This window comes from Bidens hawaiensis, unplaced genomic scaffold (genome assembly GCF_021521415.1).
Source record: "Bidens hawaiensis isolate Kalapana, Puna unplaced genomic scaffold, B.hawaiensis_p1.1 tig00002617_1, whole genome shotgun sequence".
NCBI classification, from domain to species: Eukaryota; Viridiplantae; Streptophyta; class Magnoliopsida; order Asterales; family Asteraceae; genus Bidens; species Bidens hawaiensis.
In genome coordinates this window covers 2,151,015-2,164,910 of record NW_027491142.1, presented here as the reverse complement: position 1 = coordinate 2,164,910, position 13,896 = coordinate 2,151,015, and positions in this window count along the sequence as shown.

The following is a 13,896-nucleotide window of genomic DNA, read 5'->3' as shown; positions in this document are numbered from 1 at the left end:
TTTCTCAATGGTGAATTACACGAGGAAGTGTTTGTCCAACAACCACCTGGTTTTGAAGATCCTGATTATCCAGACCGTGTTTAACGATTAAACAAGGCCCTGTATGGTCTATATCAAGCCCTGAGAACTTGGTATGGTACGCTCGCCGACCATCTGACTGATAATGGCTTCAAACGAGGAACTGTTGATTGCATTTTATTTCCTAAAACTGTTGGTGACGATCTTCTTCTAGTCCAGATTTATGTTGACGATATTATTTTTGGGTCTACAAACGACACATTGTGTAAGGAGTTCGAGAAGTCCATGCAAACAAAGTTCGAGATGAGCTCGATGGGAGAGATGAATTTCTTTTTAGGGTTGCAGGTTCACCAGTCTGCTCATGGAATTTTTATTCACCAGACTAAATATGTGAACGACGTCTTGAGCCGATTCAAGATTTCTGCCGGAAAAATCGCTTCAACTCATCTTCCAGTAGGGCACAATTTATCACCGGATGAATTGGAGGATTCTGTTGATCCTACCCTCTATCGTGCCATGATTGGTTCTTTAATGTATTTAATGGCTTCTCGCCCTGATATTATGTTTGTTGTTTGTCTTTGTGTTAGGTATCAAGCAAGTCCACGAGTGACTCACCTAGCTGCAGTCAAGAGAATTCTTCAGTATTTGAGGGGAAATCTAGACATCGGGTTGTGGTACCCCAAGGAAGATACTTTCGTTCTTACTGCCTACTCAGACTCAGATTATGGAGGATGCAAGATCAACTTCAAATCAACGACTGCAGGATGTCAATTTTTAGGAAACCGGCTTGTTTCCTGGCAGTGTAAGAAGCAGACAACGGTCTCCACTTCAACCGCCGAAGCTGAGTATGTTGCAGCCTCGAGTTGCTGTTCCCAGGTTTTGTGGATACAACAACATCTTCGCGACTACGGTTTGAAGTTTCTTACTACTCCTATTTTGATTGATAATTCTACTGCTATTAGTATCACCAAGAATCCCGTACAATATTCTAAAACGAAACATATCGAAATTTGATATCATTTTATACGGGATTCCTATGAAAAGAAATTAATCGATCTTGAGAAAGTACATAATGATTTTCAGAAAGCCGATCTGTTTACTAAAGCCTTTGACAAAACGCGTTTTAAATTTTTGCTTGATTTAAACAGATTGAATACCCTCGCTGATATCCTTAAACAAGGATGACTATTTTTATTTTCTGTCATATCTTTCTTTTAAAATTTATTTTGGTTTTAGGGAGTGAAAATCTATAAAATACAAAAAGAGTGTGTTTTTGTTTGTTTAGATAAAATCCAAAAACATTAAAAAAAATTCCAAAATTTAAAAATATTGTGATTTTTGTTCTTTAATGTTTTTCTCTTCAAATATTTAGAAAAACCAAAAACATTTTAAAATTTTGAAAACAAAAAAAATGTGACTAATGTTTTGTACAGAAAAATCCGAAAATCCAAAAAGATTGTGAAAGTGATTTTGTTTATAATTTTTTTTTTTTAAATTTGTGTTTTTAAAGTTTGTACAGAGAAAAACCAAAAAGATTTTTGCAGACGTTTTTTTTAGATTATTTTCTCGCTGAAAATTACGTCGGTTATTTAAGTTTGTGAAGCATGCTTGCATGTCTTGGTCCTATGATTCACTTGTGAATTGATGGTTAGCCATTTATTTATAAACTTAAGTTAACTGGGGCGATTAAATTTATCTTTTCTTTATTTTATGCCCCTCAAAATTTTGAGTTTTTGAAGCAAAAAGAGAACATGATAGTACATTGATTACCTAGACCCCAAATTCAGCAAAAAGTAAGCTTAAAAGACTGTGTGCTTAATTGCATTGGTGCATTGGTAGGTCTTAAAACAACCCAGTAGAGTAAAGTATGTGATATAAACATAAAGAAACGCGAAATTGAAAGGGGTGTTAGTCTCTAGCAAAAGTCTCGGTGAGGATGGCAGAAATGCAATAACCTGTCATACTCAAGCCTTATATTTGTTGATCACCCAAAAATAAAATAAAGCAAATAACAAGCGTTAAGATTCTGGACACTGTGAGTCTTTATGCGGCTTAACCATCTGGGTATTCATAAGCATGAATATTTCACTCGCCTTCTAGAGCAAACCCAAAGTCATTAAACTTGATCACCGCTGTACTTCGTACAATTTAAATTACTGACTTGATCAATATCCCGCTGTTAGTCATACCATTGTTCCTCCCTTGCGTGCGTCTTAATACCATTAAGAAACGGACCCCAGGGGATACAATGTATGTAAGCCGACAGATGGACTCGTGCATACTCACTCACAGTAAAGGAAACTTGATGCATTGCTCAAAATTTCAAAATAGGTATCAAAATTTTGATCAACAATATAATGGTTTAAGTCAAGTGGGGGTGATTTGGCAAAAATCAAATTAAGCTTGAACCGAGATTAGAGGCTGATAGTTTCTGATATTCTGTGCTTTAATTGAACTATTTAATCATATCACAAAAATACTTAAATGTGTGTTATTAGATTTATGTGGATAACAATACCAATGACCGACTTATCGCCAGTCATAATATCGCTGAAATATAAAACTGTGATGGAAGGGCAATTTGGTCAATATGATTCTCTGCTCAAACTAAACAAAAATACAAAAATATGTACTGTTTTTGATAAAATCATTGAAAAACACAAAAAGATTGTCTATTTTTTCTGGCAATACATTCTTTAAATTTTTGCAAAATACCAAAAATATTTTCGTCTTCTTTGTACAAAATACATAAATAATTTTAAGTTATGTTTCGGAAATCTGAAACATTCTTAACGTATTTGGTTGTCGGGATAAAAGGGTTTCTCGATAACCTAATTTATTTATTTATTTAATTCTTTAATTAATTCATTTAATTATTTAATTTAAAATTAAATAAAAGAGTTTATTTCGTTAAAATCCAATTCGTTATTTATGGATAACGAACTAGGTGATTCTTTAGCGAACTAGCTTCTGGTTCGCTAACCTAATTCGCTTCCGCACTCTGTAACGAATCATCCCTTCGTTATGTATATTTAACGAATCTCGTCACGAATCAAGACTTGATTCGCTACTTTAATTTAACGAATCAAGTAGCGATTCGCCAACATAAGGTAACGAATTGAGTTAGCGAATGGACCAATTCGTTAACTTTAATTTAAACGAATCGTCTGATTCGTCCAAGCAGTACCTTGGGTTGCGTGTTATGTTATATAAGACAAGAAAACGAACAGGCGTTCACTGTTCGCCTTCTTCCTTCATCTTTAAGAAACCCTGTTCAAATTTTCTCTGAAATCTCGACTTTCTTGTTTGGATATTTCAAAGATATATTTGGGTATCTAAGGTATAGCCGATCCTGGCGATATAATTTTCGTCAAAAATGGCGAAGAGTTGATAGTTAAATTATAAACTTTTAAGAGTTTAAGGGTTTCCGAAGTTTTGAAACCTATTTGTGTGTAATTTATGTTAATAACTGTATGTTCTTGATGTCATTGTGATCGGAATCATATTCCGATACCCTTGGTGGGCTTCATTCATGTTTTGATTGTTGTTTGCCGGGTTAATTATTGTTTCGTGTTATTGGTGTTTACTGTGGGTTCGTTAGAGATTTTGATTCTTAATCTCATACATCTTTGATTATGTAGGTAATTCCGAGTACAACGAGCTCATTATTGTGATGATTCGACGATAGTTATGGCCTAATCGTCCCCGGGTTCATATTGTTGACTATCTGTGTTCATCCTAATTTTGACCTTGACTTTATGAAGTCAAAGAACAAGTCTTAATTATGACCATTCGTTAGTCTTAGCGAATTGGAACTGTTTCGTGTCCAATTCGTTAAGATTTTACACGAACTAGCTAAGCGAATAAGATGTTAAACGAATCAGATTTGAATTCGCTTAAAATATAACGAACTAGCGTGTAGTTCGTTAAAATTAAATAGTAATTCGCTATGTTCAGTTCATTAAAACATTTACTTGATAGCGAATCTCCTGATTCGTTATCTTATTATAACGAATCAGTGTGATTCCCAACGAATGACAATTTAAAAAAAAATTAATTAATTAATCTAAATTAATTTCAATATTCATTTATTTTAATTATAGGATTTAAATAGTCTAATACGTATATAGATTAATTACACATATCTTTTGATTATATATTCTGATATCTATTCTCATAATCGGTTTTATTTATACAGTAAAACATGGCTGATCAAGAACAACAAAATCAACCGCCACAGGAACAACCTCCACAAGGACAACCACAACAACAAGATCAACAAGCTGAAGTGATCTTATTGCTGTTCGATAAGAAGCACAACATTTGTGCTTATGTTGATCAAGATTTGATTGATTTGAGAACGTTTGGAGCTTTGCTGACTTTCTTACGACGTTCAATGATACACTATGCAATCACTGCTAAACCTAAAGTGTATCTTAGTATAATCAGGCAGTTTTGGAACACGGCGGAATATGTTGAGGAAGATAATTGGGTTCGAGCTACAATTAATCAGATTCCAATTGCGATTGATGTTGAGGTCATTCGTCGTGTACTTCAATTTGACGATAATGATGATAACCCGAGTGAATTTGATAGGACATTAGTTAGGGGTTTATTCACACGCTTGAATTATGGAGGTGATATTCGTAAATCTATGTTGAACAAGGATGGGTTGTGTCCACCATACAAGTATCTGCTACATGTTTTACTTCATTGTATGAGTGGACGTCGCAGTGGTTTTGATGAGTGTAGACTAAGTTTGCAATCGGAATTTGTTGTTCTAATCCTGAACAAGCCCTTAAACTACTCAGAACTCATATTTGATCATCTGAAAGAGCAAGTTCAGCAATCTCTACCGTCAAAGAAGTTCTTGATGTACCCTCGCTTTTTACAGCTAATTATTCAGGATTTGATTCCAAATTTAGTGATTGATCGATCGTTTATGAACGATGTTCTTGTTATGGAACTTATGAAAGCTGAAACGGTGCATCGTATGTTAATCTATAGAAAAGAAAAGCCACATGATTAACGGATGATTGGTCATATAATCAATCCGGATTACGTATGTCCTCCTAATGAGCGCTGGATCCACGATGATTCGGATTCCGATCGTGAAGGGGGAGAAGGTGGGAACAATGATGGTGGAGATGATGATGGTGACAATGATGATGGTGATGGTGGAGCTGGTGAACGAGCTCTTAAAGAACAACAGGATGCAGTCGATGCTGCTCTAGCTGCCACCATGAAAGCTCAGCTGGAAAGAAAAAGAAAGGGTAAAGATGCGGCTACTGGTGAACCATCAAAGAAGCCCCGTGTGTCTGCTGGGGCTGGGGTAATCATTGGAACCCCCACCACTACGTCAATCAACTACTCAAAGCTCGGCGGTGCCGCTAACTACTAGCACTCCGATGCTTACCTTGACAATGACGTTGGTGTCACATGAGAGGCTCGGTCTAATTCCTCAAATGGCGTTGACCGAGATACCGAGGCCTTCTGCTGCATTTTCTACAGTGTTTCCTATCACATCAATGAGACCTTCTCCTCCGCCAACAACTACTCTTCCTCCACCTCCGCCTAGTGATATCTATTTCATGAGAATTACTCAGCCTCAAGGACCTGTTCAACCTGTTCATCCATCCGTATACAACTTGCCACCAGGTCGTCAAACTGAAATGCTGCTAAATCTGTTACATCTATATGAAAATCAAATGGCAGCTGACCGTCAAACTCAAGAACGACTCATGGAGAATCAACGACGAATGATGAGTTATATTTCTTTCTGTCAGAAGGAGACTAAATCGTTGCGTACGATTGTTGAGTCTCAGGGGGTGAAATTAATGGAACAAGAAGAGTTGATTTTATAATTAACTTGTAAAGAAGATGCCCTAAGGAAACTTAAGAATGACGATGATGATCTTGACGAATCTGATGTAGGAGGTGAGCCTAAACAATCGCATGGTTCATCCTCTGGTGCTGGTGTTAGTGGCGGCGGTGAGGATTCGAGCAAGCAGATAATTACCTATAAAGATCCAAAAGCTGCCAAGCCAATTGAAATGATTGCAGCTAACACAGTGATTTTTGTTGATGGATCAGGGGTGGTTCGTAGTGTGGCAAACAGAGATGAGATAGTGGTTGGTGAGTTTGTGGTTAGATCCTTGACACGGGAGCAGATTTCGATTCTGCTTGGGCTGAATGACGATCAGTTGACTGCTTTAGAGACTGAGCCCGATGTCGAAGTGATCACTGAGGAAGAATTGGAAGTTGATCCGTTGTGTATGGATACGGATTTTATTTATGAGGATGAAGAGATTGAGATGGAGGATGTGACAGCTGAAGAGTACCCGGACTTGTATCAACACGCAAACGTTGATCAAGGTGCTCCGGTATTTCATGAAGATGTAATTAAAGAGACTGAGGATGAACTGGAAAAGGTTGTGCAGCGAACAATTCCTTCACTCAAAGAAGTGACTGATGATGACGTAGAAAGATGGTTCAAACATCATAAAGTGGGTAAAATTATCAGTGCTTATCGTTATGTAGATCAAGAAAGAAAAGATACTGCTGCTGCTTGGATTGAGACTAATCAGGTGACTACCTTCAAGACTGTTTCAAAGGTACACGGTGATATTGTTTCATGGGCTTATGACTCTGACCTTAAAGTATGTATAGTCAAGTGGGAAAAGGGTGTCCAGTATTACGAGAGGATAATGGATGTTTTAACTCTACCGTGTAGGGATGTACGTACCCTCGCGAGACGTCCATTTATCAATCGTGGGGGTCACCGAACGCCTGAGTGGTTTCATCAACACTTACTGTTCGAGGTCAATCATGGCTTCAAATTCTTCAAGCCCCAGGTCCTAAGACGTAAGCGCATTGATGAGATTGATCCAAGGACCGGCTGGAAGAAACTTGTCTTGAAAGTGAAGCCGCCAAAGACAATGAAAAAGGTTCCTGTGAAGACAATGCCTCAAGATATTTATCTGTCTTTCAACCGTTGGTACTATGACAATCGTACTGGCGAGGCCGTTATTGTTCGTGGTCGAGGACTGCAGACCGAGCTCATCAAGATAATCGACCCGATGTGGTTGGTTAATTTATCAGAGACAGACAACGACGTGCTACACAGGAAGCAATTTTGTTTGAACGCCAAGAAGATTAAGACCTGGCTATGCAATTCCAGCGAGTCGTTCGTGTGTGTCACGAACATGAAATTCATTGTTGTAGAGACTGGCAGTCCAAGCGCTTCAAATAAGTTAAACACAAAGAGCTCAAGACGAGGGGGTGTCTGTTAGTGCACGGTTTTGCGTCTAGAGTTTGTGTATTTATCGTTAATGTTTTATTTATCAATTAATGTAATATTTAATTTTTATTATTAACTAGTTCGTTAAGGTTAAGTCTAGTTCGCTAGGGATGTTAGCGAACTAAGACTAGTTCGTTAAAGTTAAGTCTAGTTCGCTAGGGATGTTAGCGAACTAAGACATTATAATGTATTCCCTTCTGATTCGTTAGGGGATGTTAACGAATCAGGGGTGGTTCGCTATGTTAAATTATGTAACGAAGGGGAAGCTGGTTCGCTAGGGGATGTTAGCGAACCAGGTCGCCTTCTATATATAGTGAACTACTGTTCACTTTAATGTAAGTTTTTGGAGAAAAGTTTTCAAAGGAATTTTGAGTAATTGCTCTCTCTCAAGCTTCACTTTAACATTATTCGTTTAATCTATTGATAATATATACACATAATATAACATTAAATCAAGGTTAATTATGAGCTAGATCTTTAATAGTGGTAATCGGATATTCACAGATCTGAGATCTGTTTATCGTTGTCGACTGTTAATCCGGGATCCAACAATTTCGTTGAGATTGATAATTGGTTTATTTAATAACCTAAACTCGATTATTAAGCTTGTGTTTGTTATTATCGTTATTATCGTTGTTATGAGGGTGAGTAACGGTAAATGAATCGAAATTTTTCTGAAAGAAATTAGTGAACAAGATTAAATTGATTGCATTAGTGTTTTGAGTTAAAATTATACCCTAGAGATTGTAGGAGCTATCTCATTGACTGTACTTGTGGTCATAAAGCAGGTGTAGAGAATATATGATCGATATTGTTTGATGTAGAAATCATTCTATAATTATGTAAATTGAGATTAAATGAGTATAAATAATAAGTTGTGTAAATTTCTTATTAGTTATTAAAGAAATCGTCATAAGTTGTGCTAGCGTTAATCATGACTTAAGGATAACTCAGAATTTAAATGAGATAATCTATATGACAATTTGTTAAGTAGATGATATAATCAATGAGATGATTTGATATGAGATTTTATCGAAACATAACAAATTAAAATGTTAATACTTAAAATTTGAGGGTGATAACTGAGATGTAATTGATAGTTATTGGGGTATTGAGTTACTTGTGATAAGTTCGTTAATTGATAACGTGATAATCGTGAACATGAGGGATATTTAATAATACTTTTATTATATTTGGTAGTCTGATGATGTTATAATATGAGTATGAGAAAATAGATATTAATTGCTCTTGATAATTTGTAAATGTGATAATATGAGTGCGAGATAACCGATTAGATAATTAAATAGTATATCGTTTAGATGGACTTGTGATAATAGAGTCCCAGTGAGTGAATAATTAAATAATTGGTTCAATGTAATTGAATAATTAAATAATTGAGTCAAATCGTAACTTGTTACAAATAGAATAAAATACATAAACAAATAATAAATAGCGTAAGTTTTTCTATATATTGGGTTCCCCATGAGGCTATTCATGATATTTTGTTGTTCCATGAGTGTTACGTGCCGTTTTAACCGACCAAGCTAAATAACGAATGACAAATGTAAGTATGAGTAGTTGAAGTATCTCGTATATCACCACGCGTGATAATGCTTCAACCAAATATCGTAAATATAATAATTGTGAAAATAAATAGTTGGCGTGTCCATGGCGTCCCATGGATTTTTCACCCGACTAGACATTTAAAAAGTAATAAAATAAATAAAACGCAATGGAAAAATGTAACCGTTAACTGATTACGTTAAACACTTAAAATGTAAAAGCAAAACTTAGGAAATCCTAAAGGAAATTCCCGTCAACGAAAACAATCAACAAAAATGTAAATGTAAATATATATCATGGGAATGAGGCATTGCCTCGGAGCTATAAAAATATTTTGAGGGTGAGACATAGTCTCGGAGTTGTGTGTGCATGACAGTAAAATAAGCATTAAACTAAGCTGTTAAATAAGTACTTAGTCTAGCAGGTAATTACGTAAGCTGTAAACAATTAAATATAACACATAAGGTCAACAAATAGACATGTATGGGGTCCTAAGCATATTTCTAGGACTTTTCTAGCGACCTATCTTAAACCTTCGGCTTTTATACCAATCTGTCACACCCCAACCTACGGCGGAAATGTCGGAGCGTGAGCTAATTGCCACAGCTCTCAAGGTACTATCATGCAATTGTAAGGAGACAATATCTAATTAATTTATTAATTTTCAACGAACATGTAAGTACAAAAAAAATATAGAAAATTACAATACAAAACCAATTATTGTTGTTTATGTTTAACATCCTAAGGTTATCTCTACGTGAGCTTCAGTTCGATGAGCAATCCAATCTATAACCTGCAAATGCGTACAAAATATATATATTTGTCATCAACACATGTTGAGTGAATAGATTCACCAGTTTTGATACAAACAAAATTATAATATATAATGATATAAATAATAGGGTAAAAATAAGCAAAACTGTTATCTATGAGTATAAACAATGAAAGTGTTAAGCAAGTAATGAGTGTCGGTGAAACCATTGCCAATGCGATCGGGCTCCGGCCACTACGACGATCGTATGATCATACTATAATGAGATTATGTTGGACCTCTCTGAATGCGATTCATGTAAGCAAGTAAGCAAATAACAAGTAACATGAAATCATTCAACTGATACACAGCACAAAGATCACAGTTTGCGTTTGAGAAATAATAAGATAGATAATATGATAAATGGTACGCAAGTGTCCCCAAAACATTTGATAACAAGTAAAATAGGGGAGTGATTACTCACCTGATCAGATGAACGAAATATAAATAATGATGATGATGAGAATGATGAACCCCTTTGGGATACACCGACAATGATTCTTAGTTAAATAATATAACATGAATTAATTATAAAAGGTATAACACGATTTAATGTATTAAGATTTCGATGTGATTGGAGTTATGATTGTGACTATAATATTATGTATTTAAACAATTGATTTCTATTTGTTATTATTATTGCGAAAACAATATTATCGTTATCATTCGTTTGAAGGAATAATTGTTTTTATTAGTTATAAAATACCATGGGTTTATACTTGTTAAGTATATAATTAACTTTAATAAAAAAATTAATAAAATAAGCACGGTTGGTAAAATAATATTTGTTATATCTTTCTTTGATAGCACAATATATGTATATAGCTAAAAGTTTATAACGAGATCATTGACAAGAAACCATCATTCTAGAGTGTCGGGTTAAATAAAATATTGTGTATTTATTTAATAATATTAGTTATTATTATTTAAAACAACTTAAAAAAATGTATACTAAAAATAGAGCCGGCCGGGACTCGAACCTGAGTGGCTGGCTTGTTCACAATCTTTAAACCCAAACACGCAACCAACTTGAGTAGATTAACAATTGGTAATAGAATGAAAATTAATGTTTAAATATCAAAGCTGTCATAACCCAATTTGGTTATGAACCCTAAATCTAAAATCGATCAAACTGACAATGGTTCGTTAAATTAATGTTAGGGTTATTGAAGATGTATTCAAAATGAACTTGTTGAATGTATAGATTACCTTAAACGATGATTAAGAGCATGCTAGTTCGTAATGACAGCCGACGGCCCAAATAGGATCCAGAAAATGCATCTAACAATCTCTGTGACATAATTATGTATAGGGGTTTTGTTTGCGAGGGTGAGAGGATTGTGTAGGAAAGATTAATTGGATTATCATGAACTCGAACTGGTATATCACGTTTAGTATAGGGGGGCCTGAATTCGAATCATAGCTGACAGTTGCGGCTTGGAAAATCAAATTTAGTATAGGGTTTTTGATTACGTTGCACATATGAACGTATCTACAAGCTTAATTGTGTTATATCGTCTGTTAGGGGTTATATCGATGTGCAAATTTAGGAAGGTTCGTAATTTGATATAAATGAGATTGTGTTTTCCAAATCAAGAGTGTCGGTAGGCCGATTGAAAGACGAGGAATGATATTATTGTTCTAATTTCCATGTTTAAGCCGTGAATTGAGGTCCAAGTTAGCTAAATGGGTCTACGGGTTCCGGGCATGGGTATGAGTAAACGGGTTAAGGAATCCAGGTTTGGTTTGGTATTATAATATAATATAATAATAATAAAAGAAATTGCAAATGGGTCCCTGAGCTTAAGAGATGGAAGCAAAATGAGATTATACTTAGTTTAGGGTGGAAAATACATATAGTTTAAAGTGTATATATATTAAATAACTAAGATACATTATTAATAATAAAAATATTATTATTTTGATAAATGCGGTGTATAAATTGATCAAATTATCGGATATCGAAAACGAGTCAGGTATTTAGATGTTAAATAAGAAAGTGAAAATTTGAGTTGTTACACGCGGAACATTCCCAGCACCCGCATTGCTGAGGTCAGAGGAAGACTAGAAGATAATTCCAGAGACCATCTGCGGGTTGATCAGGACGTCCTCAAAAGTCATCAGCATGGTATTTCTTAAATGCGCAAATATGACTAGAGGGTGGCGTGAGCAAATCAGTTGTAACTAACTTACTTCTAGAAAATTTACGCGAAGATCTTTCGTTAGAAAGCACGTGACGTAGTAGCCAATTAGAGAAGGACAGCTGGCAAGGTTGTTATAACCGTGCACATGGCCAGTTATCCCGTCTTATTGTATGCGGACACGTGTCCAGGTTGTTAAAGAAAATATCTTCTAGAAAGGGACAGATGTACCAATAATATTTCCTTACCCTTCGGCTACAAATACTTTCTCCATCACCACAAGGTATTCATTCATACCTCACATATTACATCTATTACTTAAAGTATTTTCTCTTTCTAGAACTATACTTATTCTCACGCCGAAGGGTGGTTACGGGAAGACCTCCCCTCTTGTCCTTCCCTTAACGAGCTCACGGTGTTCTGTTTTACAGGTTTCCGTCATCGGACTTGTAGAGTTGAGATTATACCATCGTGTTGTTACTTATTTAAACCGTATTTTGTTGAACAATAGGTCCAGCCTATCTAGGGTTAGACCCGTGATTCTTCAAAAGGTTTTACCGAAACTGCTGATTAATTCATGATTGTGACGCCACGTAATATTACTATTTGCTCTTCTGCACACAATCTATTCATCTAATTTACTGTTGAACTCAATTCTGGTTATTGATATTTGTCAATGTTACCAGCACTTGAAGCATATTGTATGGGTACTACTTCTAATGGCGTAAGAAAATAAGCTTGATAGCTGGCGATGATGAATTGATGTTCTGTGTAATTAGTAAGGTTCTTATATATAGTTATTGCATTTGTCATCTCACTTATTCAAGGTTATTTTTTATACAGAATTAGTTGGATAGTATACAGTTTCGAAGTTTGTTTTTCCCTTTTTTTCCCACATATTAACATATATATAACACTAGCTTTAGCCCGCGTGTTACACATGTTACTTTTAGTTTTTTTCTAATAATTGTTTTTTTAATTATTGTTTATGTATATTTTTCATGTAGAATGTGTTTAGGTATTAAACTTAAAGGTTACATGAACTTAATATTTTATATTTATTAGCTGTAGTTAGAGTATAGTTTGTTTTATTTTTTGTTTATATCTCAAATGGGTCTCATTGGTCTAATAGTTAACGTGACCCAACATTTTGTTATTTAAGATGCGAATTTTCGACTTAATATACATGAATACATAAAGAATTTATATGGGTTGTGCTGTTTTCGTTTATAATGAGTTGTTACGGTTCGTTGGGGATGTAGAACGTATATGTTGTTTAACGGATCACCAAAAATGGGCTCTCATGTGACTGTTAATTAATGTAGCCCAACATTTTGTTTATTGTTGTTTAAAATATGTATTTTGTGCTTGATAGTGAATTGAGCTTTTAATAAATTTATGTATTTGAATATTTATAAGATTATTCTAGTTCCATGTCAATCTGAAATGGGTACGTCATGTGTTATCATTTCATTTTTAGGTGAATTATTAACTTATTATATTTTTCTAGTATGATGTTTAGTTTGTGATTTTCTTGTTCTTTTGTATGTATTTTTGTATTTGTAGATTTTGTAGTTTAGTTATTGTTTTGTATTAAAAGAACATTTAATATAATAATTATTTTTTATTCTTATCAAATGTAATAGAAGTTGTATTAGTTTCTGAATTATATTAACTAAAATTTTATGATCATACGTAAAAACTAATTTTTTAAAATTTATTTTTTATTAATAATGTATACGTTTTTATCAATTTATACATAAATTTTTGTATTATGAAGTTTTGTATATTTAATTCTTTTTTATATTTTAAAATGGGTAATAATTGGAAGCCGTCATTTGAAAGTGACGCTATAATGATAATAAATCGCCTTGAAAAACTCTTTTCTTGCCTTCTTTATCAAATTCTTCGTTTCATGTAACTATTAGAAACCCTAAGTTAATATTCACCTTAATTAAGACGTATTTTGTTGTTAAGTGGAAGTTTTGTAGGTTGTTGAAGGGATTTGTGTTTGTTCTTAGTTTATTTAATCAAACATTGTGTTAATAACAATTTACAACCAC